Source organism: Arachis ipaensis, chromosome B09 (assembly GCF_000816755.2).
Source record: "Arachis ipaensis cultivar K30076 chromosome B09, Araip1.1, whole genome shotgun sequence".
Classification (NCBI taxonomy): Eukaryota; Viridiplantae; Streptophyta; class Magnoliopsida; order Fabales; family Fabaceae; genus Arachis; species Arachis ipaensis.
Window position 1 is genome coordinate 24,564,993 of NC_029793.2, and position 13,163 is coordinate 24,578,155.

A 13,163-nucleotide genomic window follows, 5' to 3' on the forward strand; every position below is an offset into this window, starting at 1 on the left:
ATGATGATAATGACTTCATCTGCTTTAATCTCTACCTCAACCATCACTTCGCCACTCTAGCTACTTCCTGTGGTGGTTGAGTAGAATCAAAGACAAGCCATGCTTCAAGAATCTCCCTGACTGGCCGTGATCTTCTTCTTCCTTTTTGAGCATGGAGAAGCCAAGATTACCTCACCAAATCTATCCAAAATTGGTGACAATCTCAGCCACAGCTCATTTTTATTTTAGTATGTTTTCTTGCCATCATTGTGATGGTCTTTAGGCTTGCTTTCTCTTCCTTTCGGTAGCTCATTTTTGCTTCCATGGCTACCAATGTTTCCTGTGTAATAACCGAAGAGAGAAAGAGATGAGAGAGAAGAAAGAATCTGAAGAAAAAGCAATTCATAGTGGTTAAACTAATTAATTGAAAATAGCTTGCTTTTGCTTCCCTTAGTTGGCGTGTAGCAATGATGCCTTTAGTCAAATCAATATTCTCTCACTTGCTTATATTCCCAATGCTTAAGTTAGCTTTGAAATCCTTCCAAGAGGTGTAATGGAATTCGTTGGAAGCATTGAGGCTTTTTCTTTGCTTCATGGATTCGGACAAAGCATGAGGAAATCTCATCTTCAAATAGAATTGGGCTTGGTTGCTATAATTATTAAATTTCTGGCCCAATTGCAACATTTGCTTTCCTGATGAGTTTTGGAACGGATCAAGCATAGGAAAACATTCATCAAAATTAAATATGGGCTTGGTTGCAATAACATTTAGCTTGGCCCATTAATACAACAATTCAGCCACATAATAGGAAACATGTAGCAAGGCTGATTGTTGGTTTTAATTTGGGCTAGCAACATTTTTATTTTCCGGCCCAATTAAAAACCTGCATCACAAAATTATTAATTAACATATGTTATGTGAAAGTCAAATTAATAATTTTGTAATTTAAATATTTTAATAATGTTTGTTCATCATCAAAATTAAATTAGAGTTTTCCAAACTCATCAATCTCCCCTTGATGACAAACATTATTAAAATTGAAATGGAAAGAAATTTGAAAAAATTGAGTATGAGTACTCCCTTTGAAGATTGAATTTCTCCCCATTTCTAAATGTCACATGGCTCCCCCTTAATATATACCATTGTTACCAAGGGAAGCACTAACCTGTAACATTTTAATCAAACTTCAAGAACAATGTTATTTAGCATGTTATATGATGCTAAATGCTTGATTTATGAGCAGTTTTAATTAATAATCAAAACTCATTTGATATCATAAACTGATTTACTGCTCAAACAATACCACAAAACAAAGTGGTTCAAAAATTTCAAATATTTTCCAGTCAAGATATCAGAGCTATATTATTCAAGTAAGGAAAATATTTTTGAATCACATATGATCACATCAAAACATGGCAGCTGTTAGATATCACAATTTAAAGGAACTGCCAAATATAAGTTTTCAAACCAACAAGTTTACCAAGATGAATAAGACTATTCCTATTTCAATACAAGCATGTTCATCAAGATCAACAATCAGGCATTCATATGATCAATACAAACATATTGTCAAACATCATCATAAACCAAATGCCAAGTGCATTTCCAACAGCAGTAACCATAGTGAAACAAATGCAATAACATGCGTTCTTTAAACAAAGGAGATCATGAATTTTCAATTTGAAAATTTCATCCCCTGTTTCATCAAATCCTCCCCTGTTTCATTAGTTTCAATTTCAATTTTGGAAACTAATTTTCCTCCCCCTTTTGGCATCAAGGGGCACCTGCACAAAATATGAACAACATAACAAAGTATCCATAATAAAGTAACAGGAGTGTATCAAAGTATCATAGAGCAGTGAGTATCAAGTCATGTTCCTACAAAAAACAGATTGAGCCTAATGGAGCCAATATCAAGTAAAAGTAAAGAAACAGTCATTAATCATCAGAAAGATTAAACTCTGAACTGGAATCATCTTCGTAATCCCCTGTCCCCATGTCATCATCAAAGTTTTTAATCATGAAACCAACTCTTTCGTGACATTTCTTCCAAGCCCTTTCCTGTTCATATTCCAATTTCCGGGCAGCCTTGTGAGATTTACGCATTAGCTTGGCCATGTTGCGAAACTCTTTGAGAACTTCCCGGATTGATTGAGTGACATCTGAGGGTTCAGGATGGCTCTCCAGATCGCTGAGAGATGGTTCAGAGGGAACAGACCGCTTGCCTTTCTTGCCCGAAACTCCTCCTCCTTTAATCATGAAAATCTTGTTCTCAACAGATTCATTAGACAAATCAACCTTAAAGTACTCAAATATACATGTGAGAAACATGCCATATGGAAGATTAGCCTTTTTAGTACTCTTTACTGCTTCCCACATATGACGTATCATAATATAAGCAAATGAAATTGGGGTAGAAGTAATGAGAGCAAATAGGATAATAGAATCAGAAACTGTTACTCTATAGTGAGAACCACTTTGAGGAGTGAGGATATGAGTGATGATACGGTGCAATAGAGAGTTCTCCAGGTCGAGTGCTTTGTGAGTTGGGATTAATCCATCTAGTCCAGAAAGGTTTGCACAGATGTGTTGCAAGACAGCTTGTTGTGTGACTCCTACTTGATCATCCCATTTATCAATCATGTAAACTTTTGGTCCTTCATCTTCATACCCAAGAGCAGCACCTATAGTTTGAGGATTGAGAGTGATGTAAACACGCTTGACGTAAGAATGGGTTGAGCCATCAATCAAACGCATGTTTGCATAGAATTCCCGGACCAGCCCCGGGTAAACCAGTTTCTGAATATGAACCAGAGGGGTCCATTTCAGAGCATCAAACAGAGAGGAAAAGTTGATTCCTTTGGTGGCCAGATTTTCAAGATTCACCAAGTAAGAGGGGTAGAGATGTCGTTTCAGCAAGACCTCTTTGTGAAATTCATAGAACGCACATGAGTAGAACCTAGAGGGATCAAAATGGGAATGAGGTTTGTGAAACTTGTTCTTGAATTCGAGTGACTCCAAATTCGCAGGTTCCTTTGTATCATTCAACACAAAGCTTTTCTGCCTCTTTTGAGAGCTTCTTGCATGTGGGGTGGATCTTTTTGGTGATGATTGAGGGAGCGAGGTATGTGACTCGTCTTCTTCCTCTTCAACACTTGGTTCCTTGGCCTTTCCAGATTTGCCTCTCCCTAACGTTTTCTTGGCAACAACCTTACGGCGCATGGTTTCGGTCCTTTTGGAAGGAGGGGAATGAGTAGAAGATGATGTAGAATGGAGATGGATATGTGTATGGGTTGGAGGTGATGAAAAAGGTGGGTTTTTTGGAATGGGGGTTCGGCTACTTCTCCTAAGTGCAGTTTTCTTTTTCATGGTAGGAGAAATGGAGAGGTTGAATATGAAGAGGTGAGTGCCGAAAGAGAGTGAAGGTGGAAGGAGGTTAGTGGTGCAATAAATGAGGATTGGAGAGAGATGATGGGGAAGTTATTGACCATAATGGCGCGGTTATTAACCAAATGGAAGTTTCAAAAAGTGATAAAAAGGGAGTTTTCCTTGAATCAAGGGATTAGTTGGAAAGAAAAGATATGATTTGACAACATGCTTCTTCCAACAAGATTTGAAAAGACAATCCAAGGGATTTTGTGATTTTATTTTTCAAAGAAAGAATAACTAACTAAACTGCCATGGTGGGGTCAGGAATTATTGGGTGGGCCCCATGAAAATTTAAATCTGCGTTGCCTCCCCCTTGATCATAGCTCCTCCATCAAGCCTGCATTTTTATCTCGTCCAAACCTACGAGACAAAACTAAACAGAGTTAAAAATTCACAAATTTTCAATGAAACTTAAATCAAACATTCCCAAACTCTTTCTCAAGGTACAGAATCTGTCTTCACAGAGTGGTTTTGTAAAAATATCAGCAATTTGGTCTTCAGATTTTACAAATTGAATATCAATAGTTTCCTTTTGCACATGTTCTCTAATGAAATGATATTTAATTTCAATGTGCTTTGTTCTTGAGTGCAGAACAAGATTTTTTGAGATGTTTATAGCACTCATATTATCACAAAATAAGGGTATACTATTGATTTTTAATTTGTAATCTTCTAATTGTGTTTTTAACCAAATTAATTGAGTGCAACATGCAGATGCGGAAATATATTCTGCTTCAGCTGTGGATAAAGCCACTGTGGCTTGCTTTTTGCTTGATCACATATTGAGTGAGCTTCCAAGGAAGCAACACATGCCGGATGTGCTTCGTCTATCCACTCTATCTCCCGCAAAATCTGCATCACAAAAACCTACTGCACAAAAGTCATCAGATTTAGGATACCATAATCCATAATCACAAGTTCCCTTAATATATCTAATGATGCGCTTAACAGCCGTGAGATGGGATTCTTTTGGGTGAGATTGGAACCTTGAACATACACCCACACTTTGGACAATGTCCGGTCTAGAGGAGGTAAGGTACATGAGTGAACCTATCATTCTCCTATACCTTGTTTCATCCACATCTTGACCATCATCATCCTTTTCAAGTTTTGTGTTGGGATGCATTGGTGTACCCATTGCTTTGGAATTTTCTAGGCCAAACTTTTTAATAAGTTCTTTTGCATACTTTCCTTAGTAAATAAAAGTACCACTAGGAGTTTGTTTAATTTGGAGGCCAAGAAAGAAAGTAAGCTCTTCCATTAAATTCATTTCAAACTCACTAGTCATGAGTTTTCCAAACTCTTCACATAAGGAAATGTTGGCCGATCCAAATACAATATCATCAACATAAACTTGAACAAGAAGTATGTCATCATTAGATGCTTTAATAAATAAAGTAGTGTCGGTGGTACCCCTTTGAAATTGATTTTCCAACAATAAGGCACTAAGCCTTTCATACCAAGCTCTTGGAGCTTGTCTAAGACCATAAAGAGCCTTAGTTAACTTGAAAACATGATTTGGAAACTCTTTTTGTTCAAAACCGGGGGGTTGTGCCACATACACTTCTCTATCAATAAAGCCATTAAGGAAAGCACACTTAACATCCATTTGAAACATTTTGAAACCTTTGTGGGCGACATAGGCAAGAAGCAATCTAATTGCTTCCATTCTAGCTACCGGAGCAAAAGATTCATCAAAATCTATACCCTCTTCTTGATCATAACCTTGGGCCACTAATCTAGCCTTGTTACGAACAACTTGTCCATCCTCACCAAGTTTACTTTTAAATACCCACTTAGTACCGGTAACTTTCTTACCATCCGGATGAGGTACTAGTGTCCAAACCTCATTCTTGTCAAATTAAGCAAGCTCCTCTTGCATTGCTTTAACCCATGATGGATCCTCAAGAGCTTGTTTGACATTGTTGGGCTCTATTTGTGACAAGAGAGCAAGATTGCTAGGTTCGGCTTGCCTTTTGGTGGATGATCTTGTTGTTACACCATGAGAGGGATCACCAATGATGAAGTCATGAGGATATCCCCTCATAGACTTCCATTCTCTAGGCTTTCGGACAGGTGTAGAGCTTTGATGATCTTCTGGTGGTCTCACTGTTTCAGTTGCTCGTGCCTGCTCAGGAGCCAAAATGGAAATGTCTCCTCCAATCTGACGAGACAAAACCGGGTTGACAGATTCTTCACTTTGCACAGATTTAGGATTTTCTTTATTTGTTCCAGCCTCTTCACAATCTGAATCAATATCCTTCACAATACTGGGAATTAAGTTAGAATCACAAAAAGTAACATGTATGGATTCCTCTATGGTTCTATGCTCTTTAAGATAAACTCTATAGGCCTTACTTGTGGTGGAATATCCAACAAACATTCCTTCATAGGATTTTGGATCAAACTTTCCAAGATTTTCTTTATTAAAACATTTGCATCCAAAAATATGAAAGTACTTAAGATTTGGAGGGGTTCCTTTCCATAGCTCATAAGGGATTTTCTTTAACCATTTTCTAATGATTGTTCTATTCAAAATATAACATGCTGTGTTCACAGCTTCAGCCCACAAAAATTTAGGAATCTCATTCTCACATAGCATAGCCCTAGTCATCTCTTGAAGACTTCTATTTCTTCTTTCAACCACCCCATTTTGTTGGGGGTTCTAGGACATGAAAAATTATGAGAAATTCCTAAGTCATCACAGAATTTTTCAAAATCTTGATTTTCAAATTCCCTTCCATGATCACTTCTCAAATGGGCAATTTTCAAATCCTTTTCATTTTGAATTTTCTTGCAAAGAGTGGAAAAGGCTTGAAAAGCATCATTCTTTTGAGCAAGGAAAAGTACCCAACCAAATCAAGAGTAATCATCTACCACCACAAGACCATAGTGTTTACCTCCTAAACTTTGAGTTCTAGTAGGACCAAAAAGATCAATATGTAACATCTCCAATGGCCTTTTGGTTGAGATTCCATCTTTTAATTTAAAAGAGAATTTTACTTGTTTGCCCAATTGGCAAGCATCACAAGTAAGATCCTTATCAAACTTGATGTTTGGAATTCCTCTAACCAAATTCTTTTTGACTAGCTTAGAAATTTGGTACATGCTAGCATGACCCAACTTTCTATGCCAAAGCCATTTTTCAGATTCAAGAGATGTAAAGCATGTTATATTTTGTTCCTTTAAATCCCCAAGAGTTAATCCATACACATTGTTACACCTTTTAGCTTCAAATAAAATATCCCCAGTTTTCTCACAAACAACCAAACAAACAAACTTCTTAAAAACAACTTCAAAACCCAAATCACACAATTGACTAACACTAAGCAAATTATGTTTCAAACCATGTACAAGGAGAACATCATTTATACAAGAAGAAAAATTTTTACCAACTTTCCCAACAACCACTATTTTTCCTTTTGCATCATCACCAAAAGTGACAAGACCTCCATCATATTCATCAAGTTTTATGAAGAAGGTTGTCTTCCCGGTCATATGCCTAGAACATCCGCTGTCCATATACCACATATTTTCTTTCCGTTTGGATGCTAGGCACACCTACAAAACAAGCTTAAGTGACCTTAGGTATCCAAATTTTCTTGGATCCTTTCACGTTAAACCATCTCCTATGTCCTAAGCCATTGTAATCAAAAACAACTTTACAAACTTTATCACCAATCATTCTTTCACCAAAGAAACATTGAATAGGAAAGTGTCCATTTCGTTTGCATAGCCTACAAAATCTTGGAGTTGCTGTTTTGTTAAAGTAGGTGGGGTCTTGATACCTTGTATCATTTGAAGATGAGGCAATGTTTTTAAAATGAGATTTTTCATATTTATAAAACCCCAACCCAGCCTTGTCATAAAGAGGTTTTTGACTAGCCAAAATTTGATTCAAATTTTCAGAACTTTGGGTGAATTTCGCTAAGTCTTCCTTAAGCCTTTTAACCTCTTTAAGAAACTCTTCATTTTGCTTAAAATAATCTACATATGCAAGAACAGAATGATTACTTTCACAACTCTTAATTTGGGCTCTTAACTGCTTATTTTCCTCAACAAGGTCACAAGCAGTTTCGGCCTCTCTTACTTTCTCTTTAAGAAAACTATTTTCAGCTTTAAGAATGGTGATTTGTTGTTCAAGCTCTTGATTTTCCAGCAGAAAATATCTTATTTTTTCAGAAAGGTGGTCTATCATAAGATGAAGATCTTCAGTGTTAGGGTTATGAAAGACTACCTGATCTATGTGATCTGCCATGAGATATGGTTGTGACTTGGTCTCGGTTTCTTCATCATCATCATCTGAGTCATTCTCCAAGTCTTCCCATGAGGCCATTAGTCCCTTCTTCTTTACTCTTTTCGGCTTTTCCTCCTTCTTTAACTTGGGACAATCAGATTTGAAGTGCCCCATTTCCTTGCAATTGTAACAGGTTACTTTGCTAAGTCTTTCTTCATCTTCCTTGAGCTGCTGCCTTTGCCTTTGAGCTTCACCATTTTCCTAAATTTTTTTGCAAACAACACAAACTCATTTTCAGAAGAGTTATCACTGGATTCATCATCCAGAGGGTTAGTCACAGAAGAAAAAGCTATTCCTTTCTTTTTTGAATCTTTTTTTCAAATAGGTGTTTTCAAAAGCAAGAAGATTTCCTCTCAAATCATCAACTGTCATGGAATCTAAGCTACTGCTCTCAGAAATAATTAAAGCTTTTGTTTCCCACTCTTTTGTAAGACATCTCAACACTCTTCTCACTAGCACAGATTCTGAATGTGTAATTCCCAGAGCATCTAAGCCAACAATGATGGTGTTGAACCGTTCGAACAGTTCATCAATGGACTCTCCTTCCTTCATTGCAAACATTTCATATTCTCTGTTCAACATGTCTGTCCAAGTTTTCTTAACAATGGTGGTTCCTTCATGAGTGATTTGTAGCTTGTCCCAGATTTCCTTTGCCGTTGTGCATCGTAATACTCGTCGGTACTCCTCAAAGCTGATAGCACAGTTGAGCAGGTTTACTGACTTGGCAATTAACTCTATTTTCTTCATATCTTCTTCGGTCCATCTTGTTTCTGGTTTGAGAGAGACTACTCCTTCTGCACTTGTGGTAGTTGGAAATTGAGGCCCTTCCAGGATAATCTTCCAAAGTCTGTAATCCACTGCTTGTACAAATATCTTCATCCTCTCCTTCCAATAGGTATAATTTTTCCCATTGAAAAGAGGAGGTCTGTTGCTTGATTGACCTTCAGTCAGATTATAGGACACCACATTTATGCCACTGTTCTCTGCCATGAGGATCTTTACTCCAAGCTGCAAAGCTTGATCTCTTTGAGACCAAGCTCTGATACCAATTGATGGTTTCAGTGGCTAAGAGAAGGGGGGGTTGAATCTTAGTCCCTTTTTTCTTGCTAACACTTGCTGGATTTAGAGGAGACTTTTCTGTTTTTTTAGCTCGTCCCTAGCCATGAGACTTTTTCGTTTTGTCTCGTCACTTGGCACGAGATATTTTTTATTTTTGCTCATGTGTAGTAGAAAATAGAAATGGAGTAGGAGAGAAGAGAGATTACACCCAGATATATCCTGGTTCAGCTGCTAAGTGCAGTGCAGCCTACATCCAGTCTCCATCACAAACATGATGGAATTTCACTATAATCTTTCCAGATTACAAACTGTAAAGTGCTAACCCAACTTACAAGGGGATTCCCACAGAATCATGAAACACAACATAGATGAACAAAGAAACTCTAAGACATCTATGGCTTTTTCTTTTAATTTTGCACTCTCTACCTTTTTCCGCTCTATGGCTTTTTCATACAAACCTCACTGTTTGCCTTTTTCCATGAGACTCAAGACATGACAAAATTAAACAAAAAAAATACTAAACAGAATACATTGAAGGAGAAGAAAATCTGTAAGCTTAGGTAGCTCTGAGAATCCTGTGCCTTGCACTCTCACTGCTTACTTCTAACTCTTTGCTCCAACCAGTGGCTGTTCCCCCTTTTTATAGAAGAGAAAAGCCTCCACACTTGAAGCCAAAAACCAAGCCAACTTCTTCTTCCTTCAAGAAACCGGTTCGGCCACACAGAGAGAGAAAAGATAACCATGCAAAACCCAACATGCAAATACCTCTAGTTCTTTCTTGATCATCACCCTTCATCAATCCGAGCTCTCCACCCTTGGCTTGCTCTCCAAGATGGATTTCTGGCCCTTGATGCTTCATGATGATAATGACTTCATCTGCTTTAATCTCTGCCTCAACCATCACTTCGCCACTCTAGCTACTTCCTGTGGTGGTTGAGCAGAATCAAAGACAAGCCATGCTTCAAGAATCTCCCTGGCTGGCCGTGATCTTATTCTTCCTTTTTGAGCATGGAGAAGCCAAGATTACCTCACCAAATCTATCCAAAATTGGTGACAATCTCAGCCACAGCTCATTTTTATTTTAGTATGTTTTCTTGCCATCATTGTGATGGTCTTTAGGCTTGCTTTCTCTTCCTTTCGGTAGCTCATTTTTGCTTCCATGGCTACCAATATTTCCTGTGTAATAATCGAAGAGAGAAAGAGATGAGAGAGAAGAAAGAATCTGAAGAAAAAGCAATTCATAGTGGTTAAACTAATTAATTGAAAATAGCTTGTTTTTGCTTCCCTTAGTTGGCGTGTAGCAATGATGCCTTTAGTCAAATCAATCTTCTCTCATTTGCTTATATTCCCAATGCTTAAGTTAGCTTTGAAATCCTTCCAAGAGGTGTAATGGAATCCGTTGGAAGCATTGAGGCTTTTTCTTTGCTTCATGGATTCGGACAAAGCATGAGGAAATCTCATCTTCAAATGGAATTGGGCTTGGTTGCTATAATTATTAAATTTCTGGCCCAATTGCAACATTTGCTTTCCTGATGAGTTTTGGAACGGATCAAGCATAGGAAAACATTCATCAAAATTAAATATGGGCCTGGTTGCAATAACATTTAGCTTGGCCCATTAATACAACAATTCAGCCACATAATAGAAAACATGTAGCAAGGCTGATTGTTGGTTTTAATTTGGGCTAGCAACATTTTTATTTTCCGGTCCAATTAAAAACCTGCATCACAAAATTATTAATTAACATATGTTATGTGAAAGTCAAATTAATAATTTTGTAATTTAAATATTTTAATAATGTTTGTTCATCATCAAAATTAAATTAGAGTTTTCCAAACTCATCAGAGAACTTTGATTTTAAAAAGGTAAAATGTAAGTCAAAAGAGAATATGACATCCAAAAATAACATTATCACTTAATAAAATTAATATGATCCTTTCTCTTAAATAAAATTTATTATCCTTATTAATAATTTTAGTATATTTTCTCCTTCTTTTTAATTAACCTTTATTAGTAGTCTTTATTACTCCTAATTCTCTCTTTTTAATTCTTTAAAAATATTCTTTGTTCTTTCCAAAATTAGACTTATTAATAAGTTTTTCAAGCTATACAAAATTGATTGAAAGCATAAGGACTATTTGACTAAAAGTTTTATAATTATATGAATTCAATTGAATTTTTTATCCAATATCAATTCTTCATTATAAATTTTTGAGACTTAAAGTTCTAATAAAAAATTAATATTTGAGAACAATTAGAAATTTTCAGAGTATTTTAAACCGAAATAAATTCTAGAATAAAATCTCAAATTGGTATTTAAATTTGTTTTGAGTAATTACTCGATACTTTTTTCGTTAATGTTAGTTTTTAAATTTTTGAATAGAGACAAAGCTTCCATTCCACAAGCCAATGCTACTGTTCATGTCAGTGGTTGAATCATAGCATTAAAAAAAAAACATTATTTTGTAATATTATTGTACCATATATAGTGTTTACTAAAGTGGTAATGCATATGTGTGGCGTATTTGGAATAATTAACAATATAAAAATCAGTAATTATAAAATACTTCAATTTGTGTTGAAATAGTGAATTTGATATTTTAACTTCCATTATAAACAAGAATCCCAAAACAATAATTCATGTTGAAGTGTCACATCTAATAATACATTTCAAGAGCTATGTTCCTAAGTCTTAACTCCTAACTCCTAATTAGGGTAAAAATAGGACAGGCTTTATTTTTAATAGGTCTGGTCTATCATGTAATTGATTGACTTGAGTCTGATTTGCAGTTTGTTATAAATTTTTTTTAAAGTACTAAATTTAATTTGTTATTCATTTTGGATTGGCCTGAAGCTTGTTAAAAAGTCTGCTAATTTTTTTTTACAAAAATAAAAATAGTTTTTTAAAAAAATATTTTTTAATAAAATATTTTTTAAGGAAGAATTAAAAATAAGGACCACTAATATAGGTGATGAGCCAAAAACTTGATACGCTTGAATATTGGTAAGTACACTAAATTACTCCAAGTAATACCACGGTAAGTGAATATCGTTTCTACGAGGACTAAAGGATTGAGTTAAGCAACTTCTAGTTAAATTTTCTAATTAGATCAATCAAACTTTAACAAGAGGATTTGAATCTTGAAGTAGAATCTTGAAATAGTGAGGAACAGTAAAGGAGAGTGTTTGATTATGAATGAGAGTGTGCTTACCAGTGACGGATCCAGAAAATTTTTTCAGTGAGGGCAAAATATATATAATATAATAATAATTTTTATAATTGATGTTATAAAATAGGAATATTCTTTAAATTATTTAACCAATAAATTAAAATAAAATAATAATTCAAAATAATAACAAATACTTTTTATAATTGATTATATACACTAACTATCTGTACTACACTAATATATGCGCATTACTGCTGTACTCACTCTTTGTATATGTATGTGTGTATTATTACTGTACTCACTCTTTATATATGTATTAGTTTATTAGCCAAGTGACATTAATCGAGTAATTAATTTTAATTGGAGACTAAAGTGTCTGATCCGAAATTCTTTAAGAATCAAAATAGGTAAATATTCTAAATAATATATGTTAATAGTCTTTTATGACATTTTTTTAAATATATTTAAATGTGTTCAAAATTTAATAAAAATAATTTATTTTTTATAAAAATAAGTTAATTCAAAACTAACATTTTATAATAGCACCGACAGAAACCCTAAAATTAAAAATAAAAATTTAAGAATGAATTAGGGGCTACAATGAGAAAGAGCAAATGATTAGCAACGTGATAGAGCATAGTTATCAATTCAAAACTGAAAAGTCAGGTGACCAGATAGACACTAGTGTTGACAGACGAACTTTCGAACTGGCAAAAATCTGTTAGTAAAATGAGGATGGGAATTCAAAGAGTGTTTTGTCACAAGGAACACGCACGAGATACATAGTGGACTCAATTGGTGCACCCCTTTCCCATGCAAATCCAAATTCCGTGCAATTCCTCTCTCTCTCTCTCTCCATCCATTTCTGTTTGTATTGGGAAGTCAGAGTGAGTGTGTTGCCTCACCACTGTAATCGGTGACAAAGGCACAATCAAACACCGCCATCTTCCGCTCATGCTTCTCACTTAATAATAGAACACAACTCAACACTCCTTAGAATCATTGAGTTTCGCTCTCTTCAACAACCGTCGCTCTTTCTCTTGCGGCCTGTGTTTTGTTCCTTCCACACACATTAAAAGAGCGAAACAGAAATGGGAAGTGTTTGGAAGAAGTTATATAGAGAGAGAGACATAGTGAAAGAACGGAGGGTCCTACTGCTTAATTTTTGAGAGGCACAAACAGTTCCTTGTCAATGATTTTTGCTTGTTAATTGATTGATGCCTCTCTC